The sequence below is a fragment of the Hipposideros armiger genome, unplaced genomic scaffold, assembly GCF_001890085.2.
Source record: "Hipposideros armiger isolate ML-2016 unplaced genomic scaffold, ASM189008v1 scaffold_381, whole genome shotgun sequence".
Lineage (NCBI taxonomy): Eukaryota > Metazoa > Chordata > Mammalia > Chiroptera > Hipposideridae > Hipposideros > Hipposideros armiger.
Window position 1 is genome coordinate 1,433,147 of NW_017731731.1, and position 14,787 is coordinate 1,447,933.

Below are 14,787 nucleotides of genomic sequence, written 5' to 3' on the forward strand. Positions count from 1 at the left end.
GGATTTGAATCCAGGTAGTCTGACCCAGTGCCCACACTCTTAGGGGTTTACCTTCCATTGAATGTACCCCTGTCTGTTCAGCGCTCTTCATGCTCCAAGCAGCTAAGATGAAAGAAGAAAGGAAAATAATCAAGTTTTATAGAACTTGCTCCGGACTTTGTTATGGATAGTGGAGGCCATCGGTTTACCAATTGCCTTGATTCTTGGCTAATGCATTGATTTTCAGCTGCACTGGGATGCCCATCCTGCTACCTTTTCTGCATTTCTGGTCAGCTTCCTCTGCCTCTGTTAAAGGTCCTTGGAGCCCTCTCAGACGGGTGGGATGCCAGCTGTTCTCCAGGGACCACCAAGAAACCAACACTATGACCTGCAAATCACTCCATGGGGGGGGGGAAATTAAGTGAACCTGGAAACCAATATGATGCAAATTCCACAACTTCTAAATAGTGTCCTGTAAGTAACTAGTTCTAGGAAGCCAATGGAATGGTAAAAATCCAGCAAGTAAAAATCCAAAAAAGCCCGAAGCTCTGTGCTGTGTGTCCTAGTGCCTTGGCTTCTCACTCGGCACCCCAAGCCACAGCATCTTTGGGTGCCAGGGATCAAGTGATCCCTGGATCAAGATCGCAATGAGGAAGAATTTTGACATTTGCTTGGAGTAGGAAGGGCTGCAGCAGGTCAGGTCAGTTAATATAATGATGATGGTAATACCTGCAGAGTATTTCTGATGGCAACCTCTATTGAAAACATTTTGCATATATGAATCATTAATTGTGCATCGATCTCATTAGATAGATGCTGTTATTATCCTCATTTTACAGATGAGAAAAATCCACTCCGTTAAATGGACCAGGTCTGACAATTAAGTTCGCCAACTTGCCACCGTGCGCTTACATCGGCAGCACTGTACAAACAGCTTGGTAAGGTTTCATATCCTTGGTGTATCAGTGTCTCACAGCTGTGTTCCTGTCGACGTGTGGCGGTGTCTTGCTGAGCAGCGCTCATTATTGTTGTTGCATGTTTTTATGTGCCATCGCGAGAATGTCTGAGCTTGAATTAGAGCCAGGAAAAAAAACATTACATTTCTTATTAAACTTGGAAGGAGTGGAAGCGAAATCAGGGAAATGTTAGACCAAGTTTATGAGGATAATGTCATGAAGAAAATGGCAGTGTACAAAATGGATTAAACGTTTTTCTGAGGGGAGAGAATGTGTCACTGATGAAGTGAGGTCAGGGTGGTCAGTAATGAGCAGAACTGACAAAAACATTGCAAAAATTCATCGAATGGTGTGTCAAAATCATTTGCTGACTGAGAAGCATAGCAGACCAAGTAAACATTGATAAAGTTAGGAAAATCTTAACTGAAAATCTTGGCATGAGAAAGGTGTGTGCAAAAATGGTCCTGAAGGAACTCACCCATGAGCAAAAGCAAAGGAGAGTCGAAGTTTGCCAAGACCTTTTGGAGAGGCAAGACGATGTTTGGGCCGTGTTATCACTGCTGATGAAACATGAGGGCACCAAAACGACCCTGAAACAAAGCATCAGAGTGCACAATGGAAGTCAGCCAATTCTCTGTGAACAAAGAAGTTCCATCAGTCAAATCAAGTGTTAAAACTATGTTGCTAACCTTTTTTTGATATCAGAGAGATTATTCATTATGAATTTGTACCAACTGGACAGTTAACCAAGTTTACTATTTGGAAGTGCTGAAAAGGTTGTGTGAAAAAGTTAGACAAAAACAGCCTGAACTTTTTGCCAACAATTCATGGCTCTTGCATCAGGACAATGCACCAGCTCACACGGCACTGTCTGTGAGGGAGTTTTTAGCCAGGAAACAAATAACTGTATTGGAACACCCTCCCTACTCACCTGATCTGGCCCCCAATGACTTCTTTCTTTACCCAAAGATAAAGGAAATATTGAAAGGAAGACATTTTGATGACATTTAGGACATCAAGGGGAATACGACGACACCTCTGATGGCCATTCCAGAAAAAGAGTGCCAAAATTGCTTTGAAGGGTGGACTAGGCACTGGCATCAGTGCATGGCATCCCAAGGGAAGGACTTCGAAGGTGACCATAGTGACATTCAGCAATGAGGTATGTAGCACTTTTTCTAGGATGAGTTAGCGAACTCAATCGTCAGACCTCGTATATTGTAAGTTTAGGAAGATTACTATAAAAAACACATCTTAGAATCAAGGACATACAGTGCTTGGCTTGTGAGCTGCTGGTGCCAGTATTTGGCTGCTCTTCGGAACACAGATGCCTCCTTACTAGATGGGCTTTGGAAACTAGCTGAGATGTGCTGGTCAATACTATAGTTGGCATTTATTGAGTTATTACTGTATGCCAGACACTATTCTAAGAACTTGGCATGAATTTTTAAATCCTCACAGAAAGGTAGGTACTATGATGATGGTTATGCCTGATTTATAGATGAGGAAATTAAGTCAGAGGGGTAATATAACTTGTCCAGGGCTACCCAGTCAGTATGTGGCAAGACCAAGTGTCAACTGAGGCTGCTGGGCTCTCCACTGTGGTAGCCTGGGCCTCTGAGCTAAATGCCCCTGGTACAGCCAGGAAAGGGACAGTGACAGGGAAAGGACACGGCCGTAGGGCTCTGTGTGGATTAGAGGCTCTGGTCCCTCTGAGGTGCCCTTACCCAGGTGGCTCTTCACTCTCTCGTCGCATTCTCCCTGGTGTAGAATTGGCGGTTGATTTTGTTGGCTTCTCTTTGTGTGCACCTGAGTTCACCCCAGTAGTGAAGGATATGAACATAAAACATACCTGGGAAGGCAGTTAGTGGGTCTCGGAGGCACATTTCTCTCTGACCTCACAGCAACCCTGTGAGGCTCATACTGCATGGTCCTCTCCATGTTGCAAAGGGGGAAACTGTCCCAGGGAGGGTGAGCCACATATCCTTGGCCACACAGCAGGTGAGGGGCAGAGCTGGGCCCAGCCACAGGTCTGTAAGGTGGGGGTTGACTCCATGGTGGAGCCTCCTCCCTGTCCCCAGAATGGGGTGCCTGCTGACAACTCTGGGATTTCCTGCAGGCTCAGCTCCGCCAGTCTGCTGTTTCCGGAGCTTTTCTCCTCCTGAGCTGCTGCCTCCACACTCCCTGCCTCAGCAGACCGGAGCTTTCCAGAACAACAGGATGAGCTTTTCCACAGCCCCGGAATTGTTTTGCTATTGCTTTTGCCTCTGAGCACCTGCTGAGCTGATGAGCTTTTGAAATATCACTTGACTGTTGGATGGGGGCTGTGAGTAAGTTGCAGGAACACGCAATCCCAGCTGCCTCCTTGGAGTGGGCGGTGGCACGCGGAAGAGGTTGGTGGTTCCACCTCGCGCCCAGCCCGCTCTGTGAGGGGAGGAGATGTCTTCCTGCTTGTGAACCTGGCACAGGTACCCATCATCCTCCTCGTCATTTTTCTTCTCCTGGGCAGACGGTGGCAGTTTCCGTGCTGTGTTTCTCATACAGCTCTGGCTCTCCATTTTTGGGTCAAGTTTTATTTTTTTTTAAAAGATTTTTTTTGTTGGGGAATTGGGGGAGGGGAACAGTGTTGAGGAATTGGGGGAGGGGAACAGTGTTGAGGAATTGGGGGAGGGGACCAGCGAAGTTGTTGTCCTTCAATCTTAGTTGTGGAGGGTGCAGCAAGCTCATCTCCAAGTCCAGTTGCGCCGCTCAGCTCAAGGCACTGTGTTCAATGAGTTGCGGGTGGGTGTAGCCACCATCCCATGTGGGAGTTGAGCCGGCAGCCTTGCTGTTAAGAGCACACGCTCTATCCACTGAGCCATCCGGGTGGCAGCTCAGCTCAAGGTGCTGAGTTCAGTCTTTAGTTGCGGGTGGGCATAGCCCACCATCTTGAATAGGCAATCTTGTTAGGAGCACGTGCTCTCACCAGCTGAGCCATCCTGCCACCTGTTGGCAGCTCAGCGGCAGCTCAGCTCGGGCGCAGCTCACTGGCCCATGTGAGAATCAAACCAGTGATTCTGTTGCTCAGAGCTCGCACTCCTGAGCAAGGTCTTAACCAACTGAGCCACTCGGCTGGCATTTTTGGGTCAACTTTTGAGAATACGATACATTTTTGACCTTTTTCTTTCTGGATTTCTCATGTCAGAAAACTGTACACATATGCAGAATTCTGTATATAAATTCTGGATTTTCATTTGAATCTTTATACTCAGATCCTTCTTGGATATATCCCACCCCTTTATACCACAAAATCTAGTTTAAAAATTGGGTTTTCTCTTTATTTTCCCTCCTGTCAATTGAGGGCAAGTATGAAAAATTAAATGTTAGATTATCTGCCCCCCTTTTCTCTTTCCACTGTCCTTCAGAGGTCTGGCAGGAAAATATATGACACACTCAAAGAGGTGACAGCAGAGAGTTTAATGAACGTGTGTCATGGGATTAAGAAGCAGAAAGGGGGCAGTTAGGTAATAGGAGGAAGTGTGAGGTAATGGGGTAACAGGAGGAAGCCCCTCTGACTTAATCCGTTCCGACTGTTATAACAGAATACCACAGACTGGATGATTTATGAATGACAGAAATGCACTTTTCACAGTTCTGGAGGCTGGGAAGTCCGAGATCAAGGTGCCGGCAAACTTGGTGTCTGGTGAGAGCTCACTTCCTGGTTGATAGATGGTCGTCTTCTGTGTCCTCACATGGTGGAAGGGGTGAGGGAGCTCTCTGGGGTCTCATTTATAAAGGCACTGATCCCATTCAGGAGGGCTCCACCCCCATGACCCACTCACCTCCCGAAGGTCCCTCCTCCAAATATCACATTGGGGATTAGGTCTCAACATATGAATTTGGGGGAACATATTCAGTCTATGGCACTCTTCAACCTGTAGAACTAGGGACAGAGGGAGCGGGTTGCCTGAGAGGTGTAACTTGTGGAGAGACCCCCTAGGTGACCCTGCAGGGAGCAAGCAGGGGACCATGCTCCTTTGTTCTTTACTCTCCTGGAAGCTACAGCTATCGCCCAAGGGGTTAGAGGGCCACAACCTGGTTGATGCGGGACATAGAGGTCAGCCTCTCAGGGCACAGGTCCCCACGGAAAAGATGGGAATAATCTAAAGGGCAACCAGAGAATAGTTAGCACATCCGCCTTCAGATTCTTTTTTTTTTTTTTTAAAAGATTTTATTGGGGAATTGGGGGAGGGGAACAGCATTGGGGAACCGGGGAAGGGGAACAGACAAGTTGCTGTCCTTTTGTTCTTCAGTCTAGTTGTGGAGGACGTCGCTTCACTGGCCCATGTTGGTATTATCATTGTGCTCTTCCCGGGCGAGGCAGATCGGTCGCCGGCCACTGGATGGCAGCTCACAGCGGCTCACGGCAGCTCAAAAGCTCACAACCGCTGCAAGCCAGCCCCACTGCAGCCTACGCCATCGCCGGTGACTCCCAGCAGCCTAGCTCCAGGTTGAGCTGTTGTTCAGCATCTTAGCTGTAGAGGGCAGCGTCACTGGCCCTCATATGTGGGATCCAAACTGGGGTCCTCTGGCCTCCCAAGCCAGCTCTTAACCAACGCACCACTCGGCTGGCCCATATATTGTTTCTTCAGATGTTTTTAAACCCAGTGTTTTAGTTTTTTTCCCCACTCTATTTTATTTGTATGCCTGTCATTACAAGGTCACTTTGAAAGGTTTCATTACGTTGCATGATGGCGAACCAGTCTGTCTCAGTATCATAGGGAACTGTATATAAATGAACTCACATGGCATTATGTTCAAAGGTAGTTTTCCCTCATCATAGGATAGCTTGATGTATAGAAATAGGCATTTCTAGATTTTTCAAAACGAAAATTATAAGTGGTGAAGCAATTGAGAAATGAAAAAATGAGTGTTATGCTGTGTAAGGAATTATGAGGCAGTGGGTGTAAGTGACACCACCAAGCTTGGACATGGGAGTCTGGGGTCTGCTGCTGGCTCCTGCTAACACTTGTTCTGTGACCGTGCATCTCTGTAAGGTGGAGTTCCCATTGCTAACGAAGACTTTCTCCTTAAGCAAACTGTCGTCAGGCTCCTCTGAGCCCTCTTTATGAGACTAGACCTGGACCTTGATACCTGTACTGTCTTTGGCCTGCCTTGCCCAGTTTTAGCAAGAATGCTGCTAAGTCAGGTTAGAGTGGATCCCGCACCCTTGATATTTTAATCACCCTGGGCTGCCCTCAGCAAGAATCATACTGTCTGTTGGTTTCAGAAAAATTCCCCTACCCTGATGTTTCCTCTCAGTAATTTTCCGGCCGCTGAGCCCGTCACTCTGCTTGTTTGTTCTATTTGGAGTTGAGCCCCATTTCTCTCCTCTATTGCAATAGTCCTGAATAAAGTCTTCCTTATTGTAAAAGCATCAGAATAAGTTTTTCTTTAACATCACCCACCATAAAACCTTGGAATTGTTTGGATCCTCAATTTCGAGGGCCACGTGGAGCTCGCTGTGAGGAGCCCACTCACCCCATTGGTAAACTGGCTCTCATTGTTGAGAAGCCAGCCTTGATTTCAAGCTTGAAATCGATCTTGACTTTTACTCATTTATCTCAGTTCTCCCTTTCCTTGAAACCTGTTCCCTCTCTCACTAAACAAATATATTAGCTTTTTATATTTTAGCCATCTCAATGAAAATGCTTTTAAGCAGCATTTATGTTGCCCTTCTTGGTTTATTTAACAGGATTCTCAGCCTGGTTGAACATATGTTGCAGACTCTGGGATAGTGTTCGTGTAGAAGGTTGCAATTGGGGTGGTGCCCCAAGGGGCTGGAATCTGTGTGGACTCTGTCTTCATAAACCCCTGCATTGCTCTGCTTCTCGGCTTCTAATTTTAAGTCCTTTGTTTCTTTCCTCTGCTGTTAGCTCTGGCTGATGTCTTGCTGGATACAGTTTTATAAATGATGCGCTTTTTCTTTCATGGGATAAAGTGTTAGGGATTTGTGAAAGCTGTTTGTCAGTCAGAAGTCTTTTTTCTTTCTTAATTTCTAGGTCAATGGCTGTGTTCCAGATGTTAACATTATCAGAAGCCTGACCTCCACATGGTGAGCAGTGTACACTCTCATATATGCCCTGTATGCTTTGAAGGACTTTCTAGGTGCAAATATGAATGTATTTGCTTTTTCATTTGTTTGTCATACGTGTATGGCCCTAAATCTGTGCCTGGTGTTTATTACTTTTCGTCCCTGTTTTTTCTGCATGACCTCATTCATGGGTATATTTGAAAATAACAACTCATATAGGATCAAAACAACCAAAGTCATTTGCTTGAAGAATTTTAGGATGACAGTGTAAAAAGAAAATCAGATTTATTTATAAATATTTCAATATGACTCTGAAAAACTAAGGATTACTTTTGTTGAACATCAATGCAATATTATCATGTGTAAAAAATGAACAATAATTCATTTCTTAATATCACTAAATATTCATGTTGCGATTTTCCTGATTACCTCATAAATATTTTTTCACAGTTAGTTAAAAATACCTCAGGTTAATCAAAGGATTTAAACAAAGTTCACACATTGCATTGGTTGATATGTCTCTTAAGTCCCTTTGAATATATGTGCTATCGGTCCCTCTCCTGTTCTCCCTTGCAATGTATTTGGTGAAGAAGCCGGATCTTCTGTCCCGTGGAGTTTCTCACGATAGATTTTGCTGCCAGCATCCCTGTGTTACTTAAGATGTTTTCTTGTCCCTCAAATTTCCTATAAACTAAAGGCTTAATCAGATTCAGGTTCAGTTTTTTGGTAGAAGTATTTCATATGTGATAGTGTAACTTCTGCCAGGTGACACATTCCATCTCTTTTTGAAATCTTAATATTGACAAGTGCTGTTAATCTGATGATCCATTGTTAGGGTCCCATCAGGTTTTTCTCCTCTTAGTTTTAGCAGCCATTATGGATACGTAGATCAGTTCTTTATTTAGGGTCTGCACTAAGGTGATAACTCTCATTCTGTCATTTATTCTGTATTTATTAGCTGGAAAATTTCTATAAAGAAGAACTTTATTTAAACCTTTAAAAAAAATTACCTGGCGGGAATAGTTTGTATATAAAAGGCAGAATAATGGCTTTGTTATTTCTTCTTATTTACCAGATTAATGAATTAGTTCCATATTATCCTTAAGATGATCAGTGAATTTTTTATGAAAGATGTCATTCCGAACTCTTGGATTGTTAACATATTTGACATTGGGATAAGGATTTGGTGGAAACAGTAATAAAAAATCGCCTCTTTTTTTAGATGTCTAAATTCTACTTGAAACGTGTTTCTATAGACTAAGAGAAGGAGGGAAGGAAAGGTGTGGAGTGAAAAAGGAAGAGACTAGGAATTTATAAGCATAATTGAATAGAAATAGGATAAAGAATAAGCATGCTAAAAATAAGAGATGGAAAAAAAAGGAACCACCTGAGGAGGAGAGGACTAAGGGGTGATTAGGGAGGTGATAGGCAGGAGGGGAGTGTGTCAAGATCCAGATCGCAGAGGGCCTCGTAAGCCATTGTAAGGACGTTGGGGGCCATGGGATGGATGTGCCCTTCACTTATTTTTTAACATAAGAATATATTGTTGGGAAGGGGTCAAGGACAGAATCAGTGAGACTAATTAGAAGGTGACCGTGACTAGAGGACTGGTGATGGAGGTAGTGAGAACCAGCCAAATTCTTGACGTATTTTGAACGTAGAGGTGACAGGATTAGCTGAAGACAGAATGGGGTATGAGAAAGGAGGAGATATCCAGGAGAGGGAAGAGCCACATGTATTTGGGGGATAAGAGGTGACAGTGGTGGACCTTGGCTGCTCCCTGGGCCCTTCTTGGCCATTCAGCAGGTAGGAGTTCAAGGCTGGGAATGGAAAGGCTTTTGTCTACTGAGCTTTTCATTCTTGGGTGGTGGACAGATTCATTTTCTGGTAGACCAATTACCTCTTTTAACTCGGTGACCCCTAGCCTTGCCTACTGCCAGCTACTAAAAGGGCCAGGCAGTTTGGGGAGGTTACTACTGAACCTCTAATGGACACCCAGTTCAGAAGATAAGCCCCATGATGGAGTAGAGGCTACTTCGTTGAGAGGTAAACACTTGTATCTTGAGAACAAAGGTTGCTGAGAACTGTTTCCTCCCTCGTGTCTCTACACTTGATTTTGGTTTTAGAAGGATGATCCTGGGAATGGTGGGCTTTGCTCAGTGTCTTGGTGGGTAGCTTAAGATCAACCCAATCTCTTTGCCTTTTCCTGCCATTTCTTACAGGCAGGTCTTAAGTGTGCTCTGATTCACTCCTCCTTTCTAGCACTTTGAGGACCAGAACAGTGCTTGGCAACTTATACTATGGGCCTGTTTTTGTAAATAAATTTTTATGGGAACACAGGCACACTTACTTGTTTATGTATTGTCTATGGTTACTTTCATGCCATGATGGCAGAGTTGAGTAGTTGCAACAGAGAATATATGACCCACAAAGCCTGAAATATTTACTATTTGGCCTTTTACCAAAACCAGTTTGCTGTCCTCTGGACTAGGAGATAAGCAGAGGATGAATAAGGCTCACACAGAAATATTCCTCATCACTAAAATGCCGCTCAGCCTTAGTACATGTGGCTGTGAAATTCTGTGGCTCACCAATTGTGGCTGAGTTATTAAAATAACTTTATGCCCCTTTGTTCATTCTGCTGCATGTTAGATGACATTATCCTTACATTTGAAAGGAAAAATAATTCAACATGGATAGGTTCACTTTACATGTGGCATCATTTTACTGGGTAGATAGTTGAATATTGGTAATCCTGAAGTTTAGCATTTTGAGACCTTATTTGCTGTACCCTCTTTCTCACATAATATAAAACCTTCTCTTCCATATGAGCAGACTATTATGTTTTGCTTTTGTATGATAAAAAATTCTCCATCCTTTCCGTGAATATGTCATGTTAAGTGTTTTCAAAATAAGTAGGCTTGCGTATTTCCTCCTAAATGGAACTCAGCTAGTTTTATCTATGCTATTCATTTTGTCTTTTGGCTGTATTGTGTGTTACATTATTATGGATGACTGTGGAATTCTTTATGTAAGAAAAAAAGATTAAAATAGATTTAAAATGTAAAGGACTTTTCTTTCTTAATTGCATCTTAATGTAATAAAAGCCAGAGTGTAATTATTAAAAGTGATAGAAAAAAAAGAATTAAAACAATAAAAATTGCTTAGCAAAGATCCTGTTTCGTAATGCATTCAGAAATAATTGGTATCATAATGTGTAGTTAATAATCTTTGAAGTATGAAGCTTGGGAGGGTAGGGGACCTCTTAGGACTTGGTGATGTTTGAATTAGTTGCTATGGTAGCACTTTTGCATCTATGCACAGATCGTAGCATCTTATTACCTGCCTTGTTAGTTTTTTGTCTTTGTTTGTTTTTGTTGTTGATAGAGGGAGATACTAAAAGAAGGGCTAGGACAGAGGGTCCTTTAATCTTGATCAGACACACCCACTACTGCCCTGGATTGGTCAAGGAAGAGAGGAGAGGAGAAACTCCGCCGTACAGGCAGTGGCTTTAGCTCAGACCGCAGGGAGATTTGGGAGTCGGTGCAGACCAGGTGGAGGACCTTTTTGGCCCAGGTGTCAGGTTGGTCTGGGGCTTACGCTTGGAACAGGCTGAGAGGCCTCCTCGGCTCGTGTTCTAGACCTGCCCCCTAATCTGCCCCGTGGATCTCCTTGCTGAGATGGCCAGGAATGATGAGTCCAAGGAAATGTACCGCCAGGAAAAAGGGGAGGGAATGGACTTCAAGGCTCAGAGGCAATTGGCTCCCTGAAGCTTGGGAGACCGGAACACGCAAGATCATAAGTAAGAGTCCTGGGAGAGAACATTCCAGGCAGACCTGAGCTTTTATTCGCTATTCCTTTGGTTCAGGAGTTCCTTGCCCATGACCATGACCGTCATGTCCAGGCTACTTCTCAGAGAGCTGGTGGTGATGGGTGCTGTTCATCGTCCTCTGGTTGCTGAATATCTGAGCTCCAGCCTCTTGGAGGAAGTTAGCTCTGTGTGACTGTGAAGAGGCTGTTGTCAAAAGCCACACCAGAGCTTATCTTTTGAGAAAATCATGTTGGGGGGTATAGGGAGGCAGCACTGCCCAGTACCCTAATTTGAAAGAGACTACTGCTGCTCAAAAATTTGGGGCCTGTTCTTTGGAAATAGCTTTTAGAGTCTGGGGTGTATTCTATGAAATATCTTCAACAATGGCAAATATTTCTCTTTTTGAGTGGTTTTGATTTTCAGTAAAATTCTGAATGCAGTTGCCCATCAATTGGTTTTCTACTTCCGTTCTTGTCCACAGAGTAGTCAGAGGGCTCCAAATAGCACTGAAATCTCACCATTCCTCTGCTTGGCGCATCCTCTGACTTCCTCCTATGGTGGGTTTGAAAGCCAGACTTCCTGCCATGGCTGCAAGGCCTCTGGTGATTCGGCCCCCTCTCCCTCTCCCCTCCCCTCCTCTTAACTTCGGGCACCCCCCACGCCCTCCTTGTGGGACCAGAACACTGCCAGCCTCAGGCCTTCCTCCTGTGTGCCAGAGATGCTCTTCCTCTGGCACCGCCTGGCACGCCCATCACTTCCTGCAGGGCTCTGCTCGAATGTCACCTCCCCAGACAAGCCTCCCTGAGAATGGCCTGTGAACAAGCGGCACCTCCCAGCCGCCCTCATCACCTGTCATTACGCTGCTCAAGTCTCACCATAGTACTCGGGGCCATTGGAAGTCTCTTTCTTGTCACTGTTCCCAAGGCCACCAGCGGCCTGTTGCCTCAGAGGCTGCCACAGAGCAAGTGCGGTCACTCGGACACGTCTGCTATGCAGGATAAATTCTGCAGTTGGATCGTGTCTTATAAAGACTTTCCCAAGATGACTACATTGAGGGAATAGTTCTGATTCAGGAGTATGTGTTTTGACCTACCTTGATAACAAAACCAAGCCAAACTAAGACCGTTTGCTTATCAAGCCTCATGTGTTGGAGTGGTCCGCTGTGTGGAGGTGTATAACACAGGGTGTCGATCTTCCTGTGGTTTTAGACCTTAGTAGCCCCCCCTCCCCAACCCGACGCCAGCACAGTTTCACTTGGTTAACAAGGAGACTCCCGTAGACCGGGGCCTCTCAACCTCAGGACTGCTGCTGACTTTGGGCTGGGTTATTCTTTGTGATGCGGGCTGTCCTATGCATTGAAGGGTGTTTAGCCATATCCCTGGCTTCTGCCCATGGGATGCCAGCATACCGTCCTGTTTGTGACAACGCAAGTGTCTGTAGCCATCACCAAATGTCCCTGGGGACGGGGAGTAGAATCTCCCTGGGGGAGAACCATGGGTCTAGAAACACCTGCATACCCAGGAGCCTGCCAACAACCTTTTGTACCATCCTTTATCATTTACCCACTAGTGTGCATCAAGTTTGTGAGTGTCTACCAAAGTATACTGAAACAATAGCACGTTGTTTAATTTGGGATTATGTTGATGCCTGGAGTTTTGTTTTGTAATCTACATTTGTGGTCTTAGCTTCTTTGTCATCATGGTCCCTAATTTTTTCCCTTCATCATTTATAAACTATCCCTCTCCAAGGAGGATGTTGCTCTTGTGTGGTCATTGTGCGAATTTGATACTTAAAATCACAGTCTTGTCTGGAAGAAATCTTGAAGAATCTCTGGGCAGTGCATGTACAATTAATGTCAGCATCATCCTTACCATCTTGTTCATCTCTGTTATTCTAAGAATGAGGAAACTAAGGCTCCAAAAGGGACAGCCATTCGCCCAAATCATGGTTCATGCTGGGGTGATGACTGTGGAGGTGTTTCTGGAATTTGCTGCACTTTTGTTTTCTGTGCGGGTTGATGCTGTAACATTAGCAGAGCTCTCAGGGGGTTCTTACCTCCCCCTGGAATCACCACTAGAGCCTGAACATAAAGTGCCACTGTTCTAGGCTCATCGAGGATTAGCCGACCAAAAGCTCTTAGCAAAGATGATCAGGGAGGGTTTTAGGGGAGACAGAGAAGTACCTTAAACAACATAGACTTTTAACTGAAAAGGGGAGACTGTGTGTGAAAAACAATGCAAAGGGAGTCATAAGAGGAGGAAGGATGAACCCCCGGATAAGGAATTGAGGGGCGCAGTCAACCAAATGGGACACGTGGATCTCATTTAGATCTGGGTTTGAACAGACCAACCCTGCGTGCACGCGTGAGAATCAGAGACATTAAAAATCTTAATGGATAATTGTAGTAAAGAAGAATTTTTTTGAGGTGGCTGTCGAAATAGTATTGTGATTATTTTTAAGAAAAAGGTCCTTCTCTTTTAGAAATACGTATTAGAGTATTTATGGATGGCATAACACGATGCTCAAGATTGTCTTCAAAATAAATAATGCAGCGCGGGAAGACCACAGTGAGACAGGATCGACTAGTTGCGGTTGGATTATGGCTGCATGGGGATTATGTAGCCACAATACAAAATTCTCTAGTAAAGAGTTAAAGAGCAATTGAAAGCTGATCAATTTGAGTCCATTGCAAACTCCTTTGCAATGAAAAAATATGGTAAGTAATCAATGTGGACATCTATCCATTTTTAATCTTATCTTGAAGAGACCCTTCCAGGCCCAGAAGACGCTCCCCAGTTTCCCTGGCAAAGTCCCTTTGCCCTGAGGGACAGGTGCGTGTGGGAACAGGAGCTGGAGGAAGCTTGCCCTCGTCAGGCTGGCAGGGAGGCTGCCTGTCCGAGTGCACTTGGCTGCTGGTCCCCACCGGGTGTTGCCCTCCCTGTGCCAGCAGAGAACCTGCAGTGTCCCTGGGGAGCTGTGGTGCTCCTGGGAGAGAAACGTGAAGGCCTTCCTCCCTGACCTCATCCCTTCTTCCCCTCCCAGAAATGATCTGGGAACCAACTTGGTTTCCCCCCCATCTATTTTATTATCGAAATGTCATATAAGTATATATGCTCTTTGTAAAAGCTATACAGAATAAAAATGAAAGTTCCTTTCTTTCTCTCTCGCTTGCCATCAATTTTATTGCCCTTTCTAGAAATAAGCATTTATAATAAAGTGATAAAGGTATTTTAGGTTTTTTTTTTGTTGTTATCACCATGTCAGATTTTTTCTTTCAATAATGCTAAAAATTTTTTAAGCAGTCACAGAAACTTGTGAGTATAGCTCAAAAGAACTTTCTTAACCTCCACCCCCAAACCCCTCCCCTTCCTGGAACCCCCTGAGAGTAAGTTACTGACTGAGGTGCCACCACCCTGGAAATCTTAGTGTGTATTTCCTACATCCAGGGACATTCTCCAGCATAATCACAATATAGGCACCGATATCAGGAAATTGATATTGACACATTGCTACCTTCTAATCCTCAGACTATAGTCAGATGTCGCCTCTTATTCCCATTATGTCCATTATAAGGAAAAGCTCTCCTTCCGAAACATACATGTGTTGCATTTCGCTGTCCTGTCTCTGAGTACCTGTTAGGAGCTCTGCCTTATTCTAAACCCGGGAACTTATCAGCACAAGATATAGACAAAAACCTGTCTTTGTGGAGCTTGCATTCTAGCAGGGGTGACAGGAAAGCAGGAAACCTATCAAATACTACATCCTGTGGAATGTTAGAAGGTGATAAATGCTATAGATAAAAGTGGAGCAGGACACAGGTAATTGGAGTGCAAATTTTTTTTTTTTTTTAAGATTTTTATTGGGGAATTGGATGGGAACAGTGCTGGGGAATTGGGGGAAGGGGAACAGACAAGTTGCTGTCGTTTTGTTCTTCAGTCTAGTTGTGGAGGACGTTGCTTCACTGGCCC

General features: G+C 44.5%; 1 protein-coding gene across 1 annotated transcript in view; it reads left to right on the forward strand.

Moving 5' to 3' along the window:
• Positions 1-14,787, forward strand: part of TIAM1 (TIAM Rac1 associated GEF 1) — a 412,279-nt gene that overhangs the window by 84,399 nt on the left and 313,093 nt on the right. The window contains exon 2 of the mRNA XM_019662811.1: positions 6,977-7,029. The gene's annotated coding sequence lies outside the window, so the exon portion shown is untranslated. The remainder of the gene's footprint in view (positions 1-6,976; positions 7,030-14,787) is intronic.